Here is a 16,371-nt window from a genome sequence, read left to right as displayed (position 1 = left end):
TTTTTAATTCCAGGTGGTCGTTCAACTGAATAGGAAAAATGCCATAGGGATGAATACTTTTGCAAGCCGCTGTATGCAATGGAAGGGAAGTTAGTCACATACTCTCTATACATGGAAGTATTGGATATTTTTCTTCACTTCAGGTGGCAGAATGGAGCAGCATAGGAGTGAGTGAAGGTCAGTAGAGATCAATTCCTTTTTCAGGAACTCCAGCAGTGAGGTCTGTGCACTTGGCCTCCAGCATAGCATTGCCACCTATTTAGGCGTTAACCAGCCACAATGGTTTTTGACCCCTCTGTTCAGAGGTGTGGATTCAGTCTACTAGGCAAAAGTTACTTATACAGTTTGAAACTTCACTATAAGACCAGTTAGAAATCAGTCATTGGTAAAATAGTATCTAAGCAGCTCTGAAATGAACACCAAGTTGTATGACAGAGCTAAATAGAGTACTTAGAACCACAACTTCAAAAAATTAGGAGCATTGTCCCGTGTTCAGCGCCCCTCGAGGGGTGATGAGGGGAGGAGTGTAGTGAGGTGCAGGAGCGGTTTGGTAGTCTGATTGGAAAAGAATTCAGGGGGGTCTTGTGCTGGTTCAGTTATGTCAGGACCGGGTATCCGACCTGTGTGCTAAAAAACAGTATAAGGGAGACGGAAGTGCCACAGCCTAGCACAATGATTGTGTAGAGAAGACACTCAGGTCCACCACGCTATCACTCAGTGAAGAAGAAGCATGGCTTCATTGCTCCTGCAACCAACAACGCTCTCAACCCCGTCAAGGCGAGCTCCCACTATCCCACAGGACCACCCCCAGGATCTCTGCATGACCTGGAACAAGAAACCACCCACGGCATCATCACCAGCCACGCATCCCACCCCCATCGTTACAGAAGTCTCCTGTTACTTGTGACTTTCCCCCAGTCTCACTACCTGTGTTATTCGTATTTCCATTCATCACACTTGGGACCATCATGCTATCACCTATTGAAGAATAAGCACAGCTTCATCGCTCCTGCTACCCCCAACTACGCTCTCAACCACCTGTCCAAAGTGAGCTCCCACCCTCCGACAGGTGAGTTGAACACCCTTTACCACCAATCTTCTCTACACAGTCATTGCGCTAGGTTGTGGCGCTTCCGTCTCCCTTTTTCTGTTTTTTAGAACCACAACTTCAGACTGTGCTTGATAACCAGTAGGCTACTATTGCCCCCTCATGTGTCCAACCTGTAATGAAATTTCAAAATAAGTACAGAGGCGACTATAGATGGCCCCAGGATAGTGCCCCTCATATGGTAGTCTATTACTGTAGCTGTTATTTTTTAAGCATACAGATACAAATATGACTAAACATCCTTGAAAGAAATCTGTACTGAAAAAGTACTGAGGATGTCATTTCTTTTGGAAATACCAATTCGTGTTTACATATTACATGTCTTGATACCATAACATGTACATGTTTGTTCCAAGTCTGTGACATAATAAGTAGTGAAATGGAAAGATAAGATTCCAGTACTGGAGCCTGCACTTTCAAAAAGAAGCCAGAAATATCAGCTCCCACATAACTGTCATGGCACATTTCATACACAAGCCATACCACTTGTTTCTGCTTCCCCACACATTTCCCCAAAAGAAGGGCCACCAATTTAGCTGATTCCCACTCAAATTCACCTGAGGGCCCATTCACACCAGGCTGCACTGTGGTAACGCGTGCACTGCAATACCCTTTTTGTAGCATATGTCGTGGTGTTACCACAGCCCATTCATTCCGCATAGTCCCCAATGCAGGAGACACTGTGACTTTGTTTTTTACTGCAGCACTAATCATTTGTTGTAGCACAAATGCGCTCTGTCGATTTGTAGAGGTGCCATTCAAAATGTTACATTGCAGTAATACGTGCTATTGCAATGCCATGGTGTGCACAGACCTTTCAAGTAGATGTGAACCTAATCACTAAAACAAATGATTAAGAGTGTTTTTAATTCAGCTAGTGTAAGTACCCGTGTTCCCGATTTGCCTCCCCGCTTCCTGATAAGCCGACTTTCTGGCCAATCAGGAAACCGGGGGGCAGGTAATGACTCACCACCCAGCTTCCTGATTGGCCAGCTTGACGAGGAAGCATGGAGCTGGCTTTCTGGCCAACAAAGAAGCTGGGGGCGGGTAATGACTCGCCGTCCAGCTTCCTGATACTGGAAGTTCCAGTATTGGGATAAGCATTGGGAGCATTTGAGCATACTAGTATCGGTATCGATACATCCATAGTTTTTTCACATGAGCCAGTAAAGTATTGCAACTGTGGATCAGCTTATTAAAGTTACCCTGTCTCCCCAGATTCACTTGAATACCAAAAGCATGCCTGCTAAAAAAAAGAGGGAATATACTTACCTTCTAGTGGTCTAGGTCTGGTTGCCACTTCATTGTTTACCAGCCGCTACAAATTTTTGACACTTCAGGTGTGTTGAATACAGGAAATTGGCGATGTTCCAGGACAAGGCCCATGGAAAGGTATTTACAAGTGTCTCTGCGTTGACAGAGTCACTTTAAAATAATGCCTGGTAATCCTGTCATAAAGCTCAGGCACTTCTTGTAGTTGGGTGACAACGTTCTGTCCTTGTCTCTCAATTTCCCAAAAGCTCTGCATGAGCCCCAACCTGCTGCAATCATAACTCACACAAGTCTATAAATTCTCCTCTGACAGCGCTGATTGGGTCACATGCTCCTCCCTACACGATACTTATCTCAGCTCCAATGCCATACAGAGCCATAGGGAGCAAAGGAATGGCAAGTATGCACTGCTGTGGGTAGGGGGGATTCAAGCAGACATGTTGCTTTGCCCTGGTGGGTAAAGCAAAGGCCTGTTTTACACTACATGAACATGAACATAAGAAATGAACTGATCCTATATGCATGTTTTTTTTCTGGCCAAAAAGTTCCTGCATAAACGATCAGTAAAATGCTTGCATCTAGATGAGCAAACACACGTATACGTTTAAATGCGTAACATTCTCTTTCCATTCCTCCTGCTCAGTTTAAAATGCTCTTTTTGCATCTTGGCACCTGCGTATTTGCGGCTCCCTGGTTTTCTGATATGAAAGATTTATATTTTATATTTCATATTTAGAATGTATTTTTGTTGTTGTTTTTGTTTCTGTTTGAACATCATTTACACATGTAAAGTTTCTGTACTCTTGCAGACTGCAATTATCTGAATGTGTGTTCGTGTATCCACTGAAAACACACCACCTGCGTTCAGCTCCATGAATAAACAAACAAAAAAACGCTGCACTGATGAATAAACTGTTGGGTTTTTTTTACAGCCATGTCCTTGTAACTTTTGAGTCCACACCAAATTTTTATTTTTACTCAAATGTCATAATCTGCATTTTGGCTAGAAAATTATTTACACCCCCCAATGATTATACACATTTGCTGATCCAGAGATGCTGAAGAGTAAAAAGACAAAATATAAAAAGACATTTTTGTATGAAGCACAATATTTCTTCACCTGTTTATCAAATCTGTGTTTTCAGGAACACTTACATCAAAAGGAATTTGAGTGCACACAAACACAATTTGATTTTTTCTTTTTTTTAATATGTAGCATAAAACATGAGGTTGTGTTGAGTAAATGGCTAGCAAATATGTCAAGCCTCAGAACTGTGTGCCTGTAAAAAAGCAAAAGATTACGCTATACAAAATTACCAATAGGTGACACTTCAAAAAAAATTACTGCTCATTAGAGTTAAATATAAATAAGGAGCTAGAATGATCTCTCCTCCTGTGAGTGCAGTAATAGCCAATGTGAGCTGCGCAATTGTTGTTTACATACACATTTGCATGTGTTATTTTTAATTTTTATGACATTTATGTTTCTTGACACTTTAAAAAAATTCACTTAACTTTGTTTCTATTACAAGCCATGATCTTGTTTCAACTAGGGAAGCACAGATACTTTTCGAGTACCAGTGCAGATACTTGGCATTTTCATGAGAACTACCAGGGTTGCAGAGGTTGCAGCTGGGACCTTGCTCTGGCGCTCCACCACTGTCCTGAAATCATTAGTCTGTATTGTTTTAGAAAAACTGTCACATGACAATAAACAAAAATGTATCAGTACTCGTACTTGTAAGTACTCGGCAAGTACCAGTACTCGTACTCGCAAAACTGGTATCTGTGCATCCCTTTATCTATATTTATAAAAACAAAATCATACATTAAAACAGAGATGTACAAATCCCAGGAGCTCCGTGTGCTCCTTACAAATGACAGCTGCCTCCTAACTTTTGAATTTTTCTCTAGTGTAGTCTTGGAGCGCAAAAGTATCGGTACATGTACTCGTACTTGTACCGAGTACTGTACTTGGTATCTGTGCAACCCTAGTTTTAACCCATTGAAGCCTGGACATACCAGACATTTCTAAAGTGCTCAAGGGGTTAAAAAAAGCACTTTCCTTTTTCAAAAACTAGCCAAAGTATTCACCATATTACTGCATAACAAAATATAGACCACAGAGAGAGCTTTTGGCATTTATGACTGTCTCCTTTGACTTGCCAGTCATCCTCTCACCTAAGGTATGTCTTTTGGACCTGTTTGGAAATGTATCACTTTCCTCCCATCAAAAAACATTTCTCAGGGCCGGTTCACAGCACAAACAGTGCGTTCTAGAGCGGTCAGCCTCTGGAACGCACTGTATCACAACAAGGCCGGCTCCCAGCGTTCAGGGACGAGGGGGCGTGGTGGTGCATTGAAGTCAATGGCACCGCAGCCACGCCCCCCACCCGAACGTGTGGCACATTAGTGCTTGCATTTCGGTCCAGTGCAAAAATGCTGAAAGCACTATTTTTGCAGATCGCACGGGACCGGAACACAAGCACTGATGTGTTATGCGTTCAGGTGCGGGTGAGGGCCGTGGCTGCGGTGACACTGACTTCAATGCACCGCCACACCCTCTCTTACTCTGAATGCTTGGAGCCGGCCAGGTTGCAATACAGTGCGTTCCAGAGGCTTTGTGGTGTGAACCGGTCCTAAGAATGCTATTTTTTATGCAAAATTATGGATCCTCCTAATTTGATAAAATTTGGGGCATGTGGGTATCTACTCCACATACCATATCAGAAGTCTCCTCTTGATCTGATTATTCAATCCTAGTGAAAACCTTTTTTTATCCTTAAACCCATACTTTTTTTTTTCCTGAATTGCCCTTTATGTGTTTTGGCTAGACATTACCTATTGTATAGCTTCATAACCCTTCTTTTGTAGAAAGTGTATTATCATTGTACTTTGTTATATGACTATATCTATAATGTAGTAATGTAACTGCTTATTTCCCTCTTTTGAGTTGCCTTACTTGTTTCTGTTAATTAAACTTGTTAACTGCAAATTCTAATACAAATTATGTTTTAAAAAAATGCCATTGCTACTTGTGCACTAAACACCTACACAATTCCCAATATCCTTACACTGACTAGGTGGGTGCTTATTACTACCCGTATAATACTAAAGCTGGCCACACGTTGAGCGAATTTTGTCCAACTCTTGATAAGCTGGCAGAATTTCGCTCAGTAGGTGGTCTGTCTGCCACCTCCCACTGAAAAAATTTGCAGCGACACTGTTCAGGTGCATTGGCTGACTGTCAAAACAGGATAGCCGCAGTGAGATATTTCTGCATCCACACTGTTTAGCATGGAAGGAGGAATCTGTTTGATTTCTTTCCTACAGCCAAAAGCTGAATTAACTACTAATGTATAACCAGCTTTACAATTGTTACCCAACATGCACAAAAAATAATTTTATAGCACAGTAGGGTCGATTTACTAAATGGGTAGAGGCTGTTACTTAGCAAAGTAAGTGAGAGCAAATAAAGTCAACTTGTGTTTATTTTTAATACCCAATTATGTGTGAGAGAAATAAAACAAAAACAGTGGGGTTGATTTACTAAAAGAGAGGAGGCTGCCCATGTAACAAAGTGTCAGTTCACTTTGCAAGGTAAATGTGAGTAAATAAGATGAAGTTGCTTTCACTTTGAACAGCTTCTACTTATTTACATTCACTTCAATGTGAACAGACTCCACTCATTTAGCCTTCTATGGCCCTTGGTCTGTGGCAATCCGACCTGCGGTCTGCACACAGACTGATCGCTAACCTGCACTCATTAATGGTTGGATTACAGCGGATGCCCAGGTCTCCAAGGCTGGTGCATCCACTGCAAGCCATAGCCCAGCACAAGTCGGCGATCAATCCATGTCCAGACTGCGTTCCTCTTCAGTGCTTGGTTGCTAGGACAACTGGCATCCTAGCAACCAATGAGGTCATGGGTCCACTGCAGTCATTGGTTGCTAGGACCGCTAGACAGTCTTGTCAACCAGTGACGTCAGAGGTCTTACTTTCTGCAGTCACTGGTTGCTAAAACCCCATATGAAGGGGAAAAAAAAAAGGGACAGGGCACATATTTACTACTGGGGTCCGTTCACACCAGGTCAATCCGTTAATCAATTGGTGCCATGCGATTAACGCACAGTGCCACGCAACCCACCTGTGCATTACAGTGCATTGCCATTCATTTGAATGGCACACCAAACGCACATACTGGCCGCAATGCAATTGATGCACCATACTGTGCGATTGAAAAAATAGCGCATGCACCACTGTTTTCAGCACACGGTATTGAGGTACATGTTGCGGCGTAGTTGATCTCATTGTGGCCAAGAGTTGGGTTTGGGCTTTCATTTAAATGAATGGCAATACAACACGCCTGCAGCACTCTTATGCACGGTAGATGCATTGCGCGGTACCGTGCAATATTTATTCAGAAACTGGGACTGCTGTGGAGGCTGAACCAGTAAGCCGTATTGGTGCGGCCCTCTACAACAGTGCCAGTTTCTCTTGTGTCCCTTGGAAAAAATTAAATTGCCCACCCCTGCCATAATGTTTATAAAGGTTCCTATTATCGAGGTCATAACATACCTAGTAGTAGTCACATTTGAATGGACTTGTTCAATAATACTGAAGATCTTTCAGCAGAGTTGGATCATTCACAAGGCAACTTAGACCTAGCCAGGGCCCGAGCTACAACCTTCATGTTCCTGCATTAATTCAGGGGGATAGTGCTAATGGCCAAAGCTCTATACCTGATTGTCCTTTCACAGAGGAGGATGAACCTGTAGGCAGTCGGTGTTGGGACACAAAGGGCCACGCCTGTACAGACAATGCAAATGGGATGTCTGCTCTGAGCCCACTACAATCCCTATCAATTTCAGTCAAGTGGATGGGTGGCCAAAGCCTAGGGCCCAATTCTGCTGTAATCCATCTCTCTGCGGTCGCTACTCATTTAAGCCGCTTCAAGGAACCAAGAAAGCTACTTTAGTGAGTGGTGAAACGTTTTAACAATTACAGAGTACGTTCAATGGGAAAATAATACAGCGCCTTTTTCTTCCTAAACTGCCCACGAGTCTGAGCGTTTCTTTCGTTTCAGGGGCGTCTCATTTCCGGACCTTATATATTTTAGGTTTCGCCATGTACCCAAACGTATTTTAAGTATAAAGCAGTCAAATTAAAAAATCGCCCGCACACCAAGGTCCCATGCATCAATCCGTCCTTGTATTGATGTTAGATACACATAACATCACAAGCCTAACATATTTAAACTCTTTTTTGGGGTGACTTGAACATAGGGCTTTCATTTGGTAGAAAATGTGATATAAATATTTTGCATTCCTTAAATATTAAACAATTAGAAAAAAAATGCATCTGCCAGTAATTTTTCCCCAATGCAATGTTCGCGTCACTTGCACGCCCGCAATATATTTACTACCGTGTTTCCCCAAAAATAAGACACTCCCTTATATTTTTTTCCCCCAAAAAAACACACTAGGTCTTATTTTCGGGGATGTCTTATTTTTTTTAATGTTTTAATATCAGAAGTTCCCTCAGTGACTGAGGCTCAGTCACCTCACTCACTGCCTGCTGGGAAATGTAGTTTTCTGCCTGGCGGCAGCTTTCTAAGGAAAAGCCAAGGCAGACAGGCGTCTGCTGATATCAGAACACGGAGGCATGCAGGAACTGCGGCGCAGCGGTCAGTCCCCACCGTGTACTTTGGTTGCTCTCTGGGCCGCCCCCACCATCAAATGACAGAATACCAGGGCCCTGGCTGCGCCCCCTCCCAGCCTCGCCCTTCCTACGGCCCTGCCAGCGGTGCAGACAGTGGACAGTGCGGTAAAGTACATGCTACCGTACCACCGAACTAGGTCTCATTTTCGGGGTAGGTCTTATATTACAGGAATCTCTAAAGATAGTGCTAGGTCTTACTTTCGGGGAAACACGGTAGGAGCGGTGACTACTTTACAGCACACACAGGGACCATGGGGAACAAAAGTAGCCACCCTCCAGGAGGAAGGACAGTGTCAGCACCAATTCAGAGCTGATTTGAGGATCTGCAACTGAGTGATACACAAATAAGATACATTTTTGTTAATAATTAAAGCCACAATTCCCCCCTCCAATACTGGTGTAAGGACTTACCTTAAAGTGACATAAATGATTTTTTTCCCCCTCCCCCCAATGTTAGTGTCAGGACTTACCTTAAATTATGCCTCTTAATCCGATCATTTTCTTATTTACTGTTGTTTTCAGCTGTCCCTCCAGCACTGGTGCGGGTCTCCGATCCAGTGCTGACTCCCCTCCTCTGATGTCCCACGGAGTCTGCAGGCGGGTGCAACCTGCTCCAGAGACTTACCTTGTGTCTCTCCTTATCTCCCAGCCGAACATCTGAACTGCGCATGTGCCCGCTCCAAGATCCTTTGCGGCTGCCCGATAAATTTTCAGATGTTCGGACGGGAGCGCGCGGCGAAGACACAGGTATGTTTAAACCTCTTTCAAAAGGTTTTTTTTTGTTGTTGAAGTTTTTGCATATATCTACTGCTTGCTAGCAGTAGATATATGCAAACAAACGTGAGGGTTCAGGGGTGTGGAATTCCTATCGCCCGACGCCCGGGACATGCAGTTTCGGGCGCAGGGCGAGTAGTTTTAGCCCTGCTCCGGACAAGCAGAGCTAAATGTACAGCGTGGGGCCGCCGCTCGTTTTTATACAAGTGATCTGATTAGATCACTTGTATGAAAGGATCGGCGGCTATTGTGTCCGGTCACCGCGGCCGTGACCACGGCACACGAGCTCACCATAGAGCCCGAAGAGCAGACGAAGAACGGACGTTCTTCGCCGGCTCTGAGCCGTGAGTGACAGTTACGGCTCTTTGCAGGGACAGGATCGAGAAGTGAGCGAGCGACGGTATGTGTTCCCTCACTTCCTGATCTATAGAGCCAACAGTTTCATTGTCACACGTCAGCTCGAACTATGAGGCAACTATAAAACTATGAGGAACAATGAAAATCACTCACCTCATATTATGAGCCCAAATGCTCCGATACCTTCCCCAATACTGGAACTTCTGGTCACCTGAAGATTTCCTCTGACCGGCAGTGCAGTAGGGGAACATGGAGCCAGCTTCCCGTGCAATCAGAAAGTGGGGCAGCGACTAATGACCCGCCCCCGGTTTCCTGATTGGCTGGCTCGATGCTGATTGGCTGGGAAGCCGGTTTCCTGGCCAATCACAATCAAGCCAGCCAAACAACATGGAGTCGGCTTCCCTGGCAAACAGGAAGCTGGGTAGCATGTCAGGCTTCCCGGGCAAACAGAAGCACCGATACTCTGTATCGGTGAGTACCGAAAGCAAAGTATCAGTGCTCGTACTCGATACCCAAAAACCTATATCGGTGCATCCCTGGTTTTGATTAAAACATTTTTTTTGTACTGGGACAAGTAGATTGTCATGAGGGACAAGTAGATTCGGCCCCTGCTTTAGCCCTTGGACAAGTCGTTTTTTTTTCAAATTTCCACACCCCTGGGGTTTATTAACCCTTTAAATTATGCCTCTTGGTCCAATCATCTTCTTTCCAGTAGTTTTCAGGAGTCCCTCCTGCGCTGGTGCCAGTCTCTGATCCAGCGCTGACTTCTGTGTCCCACGGTGTCTGTGCACGTGCACGCTCCCGGCTGCGTGCATTGGCTTACACGGTGTCTCTCCTCTTCTCCCAACCGAAGATTTCTACTGCGCATGCGTCCACCCCATGATCCTTCACGGCTGCTCGAAAATCATCAGAACTTTGGACAGGAGCGTGTGGCAAAAACACAGGTAAGTTTTAACCTATTTGGTAACTTTTTTTTATGTTTTTGCATCTATCTACATACATGCAAAAAAAAAGAAGGTTTAGTTCTACTTTAAAGTACTTGAATGCATTTTTCAAATTTAACTCCTGAGTTTAGTGTCACTTGAATACTAATATCTGGTCTTTTAGAAAGCCAACCTCAGCTCTGTACCGCAACCTAGAGATAAAATAAAAGTCCAGGACAACTAACATCTGCTACTGTTTTGTGAATTTTAGGGGGGGGGGAAGCAGCAGCAACACACACATAAAATGGTAGGAAAAAATGTTTTATTGACTCCAAGTTGTCAAACTGGCTGCAGTGTAATCCTTGTAAGTAACATGCTGATGGCTCAGCCCTTCAGGAATAAATAATCAGACCCTGAGCTTCCTCCATGCACACAGCAGCAGGGCCTCTCTCACCCTCCCGCCCAGGAGCACATAATTTATAGCTCCCCCTGTCCTCTCCACTCCCCCTGAACACTGGCCGTCCCCGCAGCATTCCAGCACCGACACATGTCACACGGCCATGCCATCACAGTGACAGCCTGCCCGACCGCACCGCTGCCACACAGCCCAGCGAGAGGAAAAAAAAAACGTGCGGGCGGGCGCCCCATGACACCCAGTCCCTCCGCGCTGTATTTTATCTATGCATTATTCCCGTGCCTGTACCCCCCCTTCACGTGTCTCCATCTCTCTGCATAAATCCGCCCCCTCCTCACATCACACACCATCCCCCGTGTCCTGCGGCTGCACTCACAACACGACCCATGCAAAACGGCGGCCTGCACTGCCCGCCCCCCTCATCTTTATCATAAATATATAAATTATGTTAATTAACACCATTGCATATTAACCAAACCGAACAAAAAAACCTCAACATTTACCCCCCACCGACGTTATATGTGGCCCTCCGTACAGTATAATTAGGTGACTTACCGGGAAGAAGCGGTGTCCGGGCGGCGGAAGGATACATTATGCACCGTGGGGTATGGCGGTGTCACAGCGGGCGCCTCATTATTAATTCACCTCAGGGCCCCGCTGGTAGCAAGGCACCGGGCGCGCACAATAATAATGAACGGGGGTTGTTATTAGCATGGATATAGAGGGGGGTGCTCCTTGAAGAGTAGGGACACCTCTTATTAATATTTAATCACCTTTTCTCTCCCCGGTTATGCCCCTTGGCAGCTCTTTTACTCCGGCAGCTCGTGCAGTGTATGAATAGACGAAGCGGAGGCACAAATCCGCCGTCTCGTCTTATAAAGTTCAATGCAGTTTTTACACGAACATTTTTTTGCAGCTGCGTCATGAACATAATATATGCAGGACGAGCACTGCATACAGAGCCTGACTGTGCAGCCGGGGACCTAGAGGGAGCGCTTGTTCTCTTAAAGAGCCATCAACATAGCAGGCTGGGGAGTGAGGGGATGATGGGGTGCTGATGGCTATAGGGGAACCGGGGGTGCTTGTATGGGGGGGCACATGGAAGAGCTTTCTATTACATTATATTCACAGCCATTGAAGAATTCATCAATACCATCTTCTATTAGGAGTCATGAACACCTACAGATATCTCCCCAGGAATATGCTGGCAGAAAGATCATTCATATAAAACACATGTAATGGTCCTAGAAGTGCTTCCTCTTAGACCACGTAAAATGTTCACATCCGTAAAATTCTAGGTGAGCTTTCGACCCCACATGTGCCTGCAGTCACATGCCGTGAGGTGCCGCGTTGAGTAGAGCTTCCAAGGACTGGGTCCTTTTGCATTTAAGGCCATTTTCGGCCATTTTTATTCAAAATAAATTCCTGTACAGCAGGTCACCCTCACAGGGGTTTCAGCATCACATCAACACAACATAAATGGTCTCAGACCTCCAAGTGACACTAAACCTTAACTATTAACAAAAAAAGGAGCTTATTTGTGTACACATCCTCAAATCATCTCTGAATTGGTGCTGACACTGTCCTTCCTTCTGGAGGGTGGCTACTTTTGTTCCCCATAAGCCCTGTGTGTGTTGTAAAGTAGCCACCGCTCCAAGATCACTCCCGTGATGGAATACAATCTCACGTTTAATTGACCAATTTGAAGGGATGCACCGAAATTTCGTCCTTTGAAATATTTCGGCCAAATATGGTACTATGGGCAAAATGGCTATAATACCATAACGGTCGAAAATGCGTCCAACAATTCTGTGCATCCTGACAGCTTCCCTCCTCACTTTGTGCTGGTCTGTGTCCCCTTCAATGACCGCTGCTCTCCTCCGCTTATGTTGGCAAAGGCAGTGGGGATCCGAGGGGACAAAGAGCCGATCCAGCTGCCGTCAGGATGGAGAGTGGGATACAAGCAATCAGCGATTCGAAATGATCACTGAGTGTTTGTAAATAACTGAGGACATAGTATGTTTACTGTGTCCCCAATTATGAATGAACAAGAAGTGCTCTACATCAATTCCTGTTTATTCATGATTGTGGGCATAGTAACTCATACTATCTCCACAGTGTATGAATGGACAGGAGCACTCAGGCCTCTTGTTCATTCATAACAGGGGCTGCAGAAAAAGGAGTCCTCAATCTCTTATCCTATTTTAAAAGGGAAATATCAGGGGTTTTTCTAGACCCCTGATATTTCCCCCTAACCCCCAAGCAGTAAAGTAAGAAAAAATTATAATAATAATTAAAAAACAGTCATTTTTACTTGTGGCCTAACAAAAATTTCATTTTTGGTTTTAGTCCAAAAATGTAATTTCATGCTTCCCTACTAATTTGTATAAGATTGTAGTCCATCACAGGAGTGAGCTTGGAGTGGTGGCTACTTCACAACACACACAGGAACAACAGGGAACAAATGCAGTCACCCTCCAGAAGGAAGGACAGTGTCAGCATTAATTCAGAGATGATTTGAGGATCTACAGCCGAGTGATACACAAATGTTTGTTAATAGTTTGGATACTTGAATGCATTTTTAAGGTTTAACTCCTGAGTTTAGTGTCACTTTCAGTCACTTTCAGACGCAAACTTTCTCATAGGTGTTAGCCTGCTATTTGAACCGGTATAGTCCCTCAGTCTGTTATAGCCAACACCAGCGCTGGACATACATTGTTATTCCTAAAGCTAGAACCTATGGATTCTTGCAGCAGGAATCCCAGGTATGTCCGTATAGATGCAGCAGCCTCTGTCAGCAGTAGCCCACATGTGATCATACAATGAACATTTAACTGCAGTTTGGAATAGATGATTGTCCCTGGCTGCAATTTGTTTGCGTCAGGTCACAATCATCTACAACCGCAAAAAGTTTCCCAGCACACTCACCAGCCAGCATGCAAAAAAACTTGTCTCACCTCTAAGGTTAAAAACAGAGGTTTGGATACACGTCTTCTGCAGAATATGTGAAACCCGCACAGCCGCGCCAAGGCACCTCTATATAGTGCGGTCCTAACTCTAAACTATGAGAGTCTCCATCTTGGAGCACATGTGGCAAAAGATAAAATTGGTTGCAAGCTTGTCAGGAGGAAGTCCCGCCTCCTTAAAGGCACAGGAACGCACAAGGGACCCCGCACAAAACAACGGCAGCTGAGACTCCCCATGCGTCACTGCACCAAATCAGTCAAGCAAAACAAATGGCAAGCGCACTCATCAATTTGCAGCTTTCACATATTCTGCAGAAGATGTGTATCTAAACCTCTGTTTTTAACCTTAGCGGCTAGACAAGTTTTTTTGCATGCTGGCTGGCGAGTGTGCTGGGAAATGTTTTGCTTTTGTACTGTATAAAGCCCTTCCATGTGCACCTTGCTTAGAGCTGGTTAAAAATTGATGAGTGCGTTTGCCATTTGTTTTGCTTAGGTGACAATCATCTATCCCGAACGCCAGGTTGAAAGGGAACAGCAGCCGCATCTGTACAGACACATCTGGGATTCCTGCCGCAAGAATCCGTAGATTCTTGCTGCAGGATTCCACAGCCTACAGCTCCATGTGAATGAGGTCTTAGGGCCTGTTCACACCATATGCAGTTGTGATGCAGTCCGTTTATTTCAACTGCGCAGTTAAAATACATCCCAATGCTTTCCTATGGGCTTTCTTGTGCCTAATTCACACCATTGCAGTCGATTCAACTGCAGTCAGAAAAATTACTGCTTGTCCTACTTTAACTGCATCAAAACGCATCAAACGCAGTACAAAAGCATTGCAAACGCATCGGAACACATAAAAAAAACAATGGCTAAAGTCAAAACTAGCACCATGCCAGCCAACAAAGAAAGCATGACTGAGCTCCCAAACGAACAAAACAAACATAGGAAATGCTCTGACAGGAAAAGGAAGTGACATACATGCCTAATTAGCATTTTTTAGTGCAGTTAAAAAAACGCATCAAAATCATTGCAAACGCATCGCAGTGCAACTGCGCAGACGCACACAGTTGTGATGCAGTTTCTGGTGTGAACTAACCCTAGGGTCAGGGAGACATTCAAGTAGAGCTTTCAACACACCCCCTTCATTCATTCATCATTCTCTTGGGAGTGGCCAATTATCTGGATGCCCCCTAATAATAATGACCACTTCAAGATTCCACTGCAAGTCCCCCCCCCCCATTTTACTATTACCTTCACCTCCTTTTTGGGGTACACGGAGGTGGGGAAGAGGCCCTTGTCCTTCAACATTTAGGGAAAATTACTTTCCAAGGGAGGGGAGGATTTGCTCCTTCCTTGCAAGGTACCCCCCAAATTGAAAGGCATGTGGCCTGCTATAGTACAGGAAGGGGGGCCACACACTTGCAGCCCTTCTTTCCTGGCCTAGTTAGAATATTAAGGGGGCCCCACTTCCTTTTTTTTAATGTGATTACGACATCACCCCCTGTGGGAGGGGCTTTCTATGTTAATTCAGTGACAATACATTGTTGAATTAATAACCTGCCCTGTACTGGTTAATAATTACCAAATGTAAATAGACTTCAGCTGAGTTTAAAGAGCCACAGTTACATCTAATCATATATTATAATAGGTTTGTGGTTTTTAGTACATTTCACGTGCCAAATTCAGCGTGCTGGAACATTGCAGGCGTTCGGATCTGTCTTTTCAGAACTGATTCTGTGATGTTCAAGACAAATTTACTGTTTAACATCATGATGAGGTCATCTGAGCCTAGGCATAGTCACTGATAAGAGCTTAAGGTCTGAGTTTTAATGATAGCAGCTTATGCCTTTCTGAAAACTGATACTGCTGCTGTACAATGTCACCCGTCAGGAATTTATTCATATAGAATTGTAAAGTTACTGAAAGGTCCACTTTAAGCTGCCACAAATCACAGTTGAATCTTTCGAGTTCTTAATAAATTAGTATTAGTATACTTCCATGCTTTTAACTGTTGAGAGACAACAACGTTCAGCAACTTGTGTCCCCAAACAACTGAAGTATCACCTATACTTAGTTTATCCTAGTTATGTGCAGGGCTATTTAAAACCTAAGGGCTTGTTCACACCATTTGCTGGTGCAGATCTGCAGACGCGGTGCTATGCGTGCAGAGCGGTTTTAACGCTTTTTGGCGCGTTTTTACCACGTTCCGGACACGTTCCAGTTCCTTTTTTGTGTGGAGTGGGGCTGTCAGATGTTAACTGCAGCGCGGTGCATTTTCAGCGCGTTTTCGTTGGGTTTTTGCTTAAAACACCCAAACATTATATTTTTTCTGAAAGCCAAGACCCTATAGAATAAAATTGTGGCAGTTGTGTGTTTTTTTTTGTTTTTTTTAACTTTACTTTAACTGCTATCACATAGGGTGGCTTACAAGCTCCCCAGGTGATAACATATTGGTGGTGACAGGTCCTCTTATAGGTGATACTGGAGGTCCAAAAGACCTAAAAAACTATTAACAAAAATTTAACTAGTGGCTCAGGAGCTGGTTTCAGAAGGAAGGTTTTGGTTTCCTGGAGAACTGGGCTGACTTCGCAGTCGGCTATCGGCTCTTCAGCCGAGACTGGCTGCATCTTAATGGGAAAGGTGCAGCATTCCTGGGAGGGAAAATGGTAGAAAGACTGGAGGAGCTTTTAAACTAGAAAGTGGGGGGGAGGGTATAAAAATATAATTGCTTAAACGAAACGTAGATAATTTAATCATAGGTAACAATAACACCGAAAGTAGTAAAAAAGGAGTTAATAATAGTGGGCTCACTCCAGTCAATATAGGAAATCCGTT

The 16,371-nt window shown here is 44.3% G+C and overlaps 1 protein-coding gene across 3 annotated transcripts in view; it reads right to left on the bottom strand.

Moving 5' to 3' along the window:
- Positions 1-11,175, bottom strand: part of POU6F1 (POU class 6 homeobox 1) — a 68,654-nt gene extending 57,479 nt beyond the window's left edge. For all 3 annotated transcript variants that reach the window (XM_018562109.1, XM_018562111.1, XM_018562110.1), the window contains exon 1: positions 11,126-11,175. The gene's annotated coding sequence lies outside the window, so the exon portion shown is untranslated. The remainder of the gene's footprint in view (positions 1-11,125) is intronic.
- Between the last annotated feature and the right edge of the window lie 5,196 nt (positions 11,176-16,371).

Source organism: Nanorana parkeri, unplaced genomic scaffold, assembly GCF_000935625.1.
Source record: "Nanorana parkeri isolate BGI_ZX_2015 unplaced genomic scaffold, ASM93562v1 scaffold561, whole genome shotgun sequence".
In the NCBI taxonomy this organism is placed as follows: Eukaryota; Metazoa; Chordata; class Amphibia; order Anura; family Dicroglossidae; genus Nanorana; species Nanorana parkeri.
Note: the sequence above shows the minus strand (reverse complement) of the source record. Positions and strands in the feature narration are given on the sequence as shown.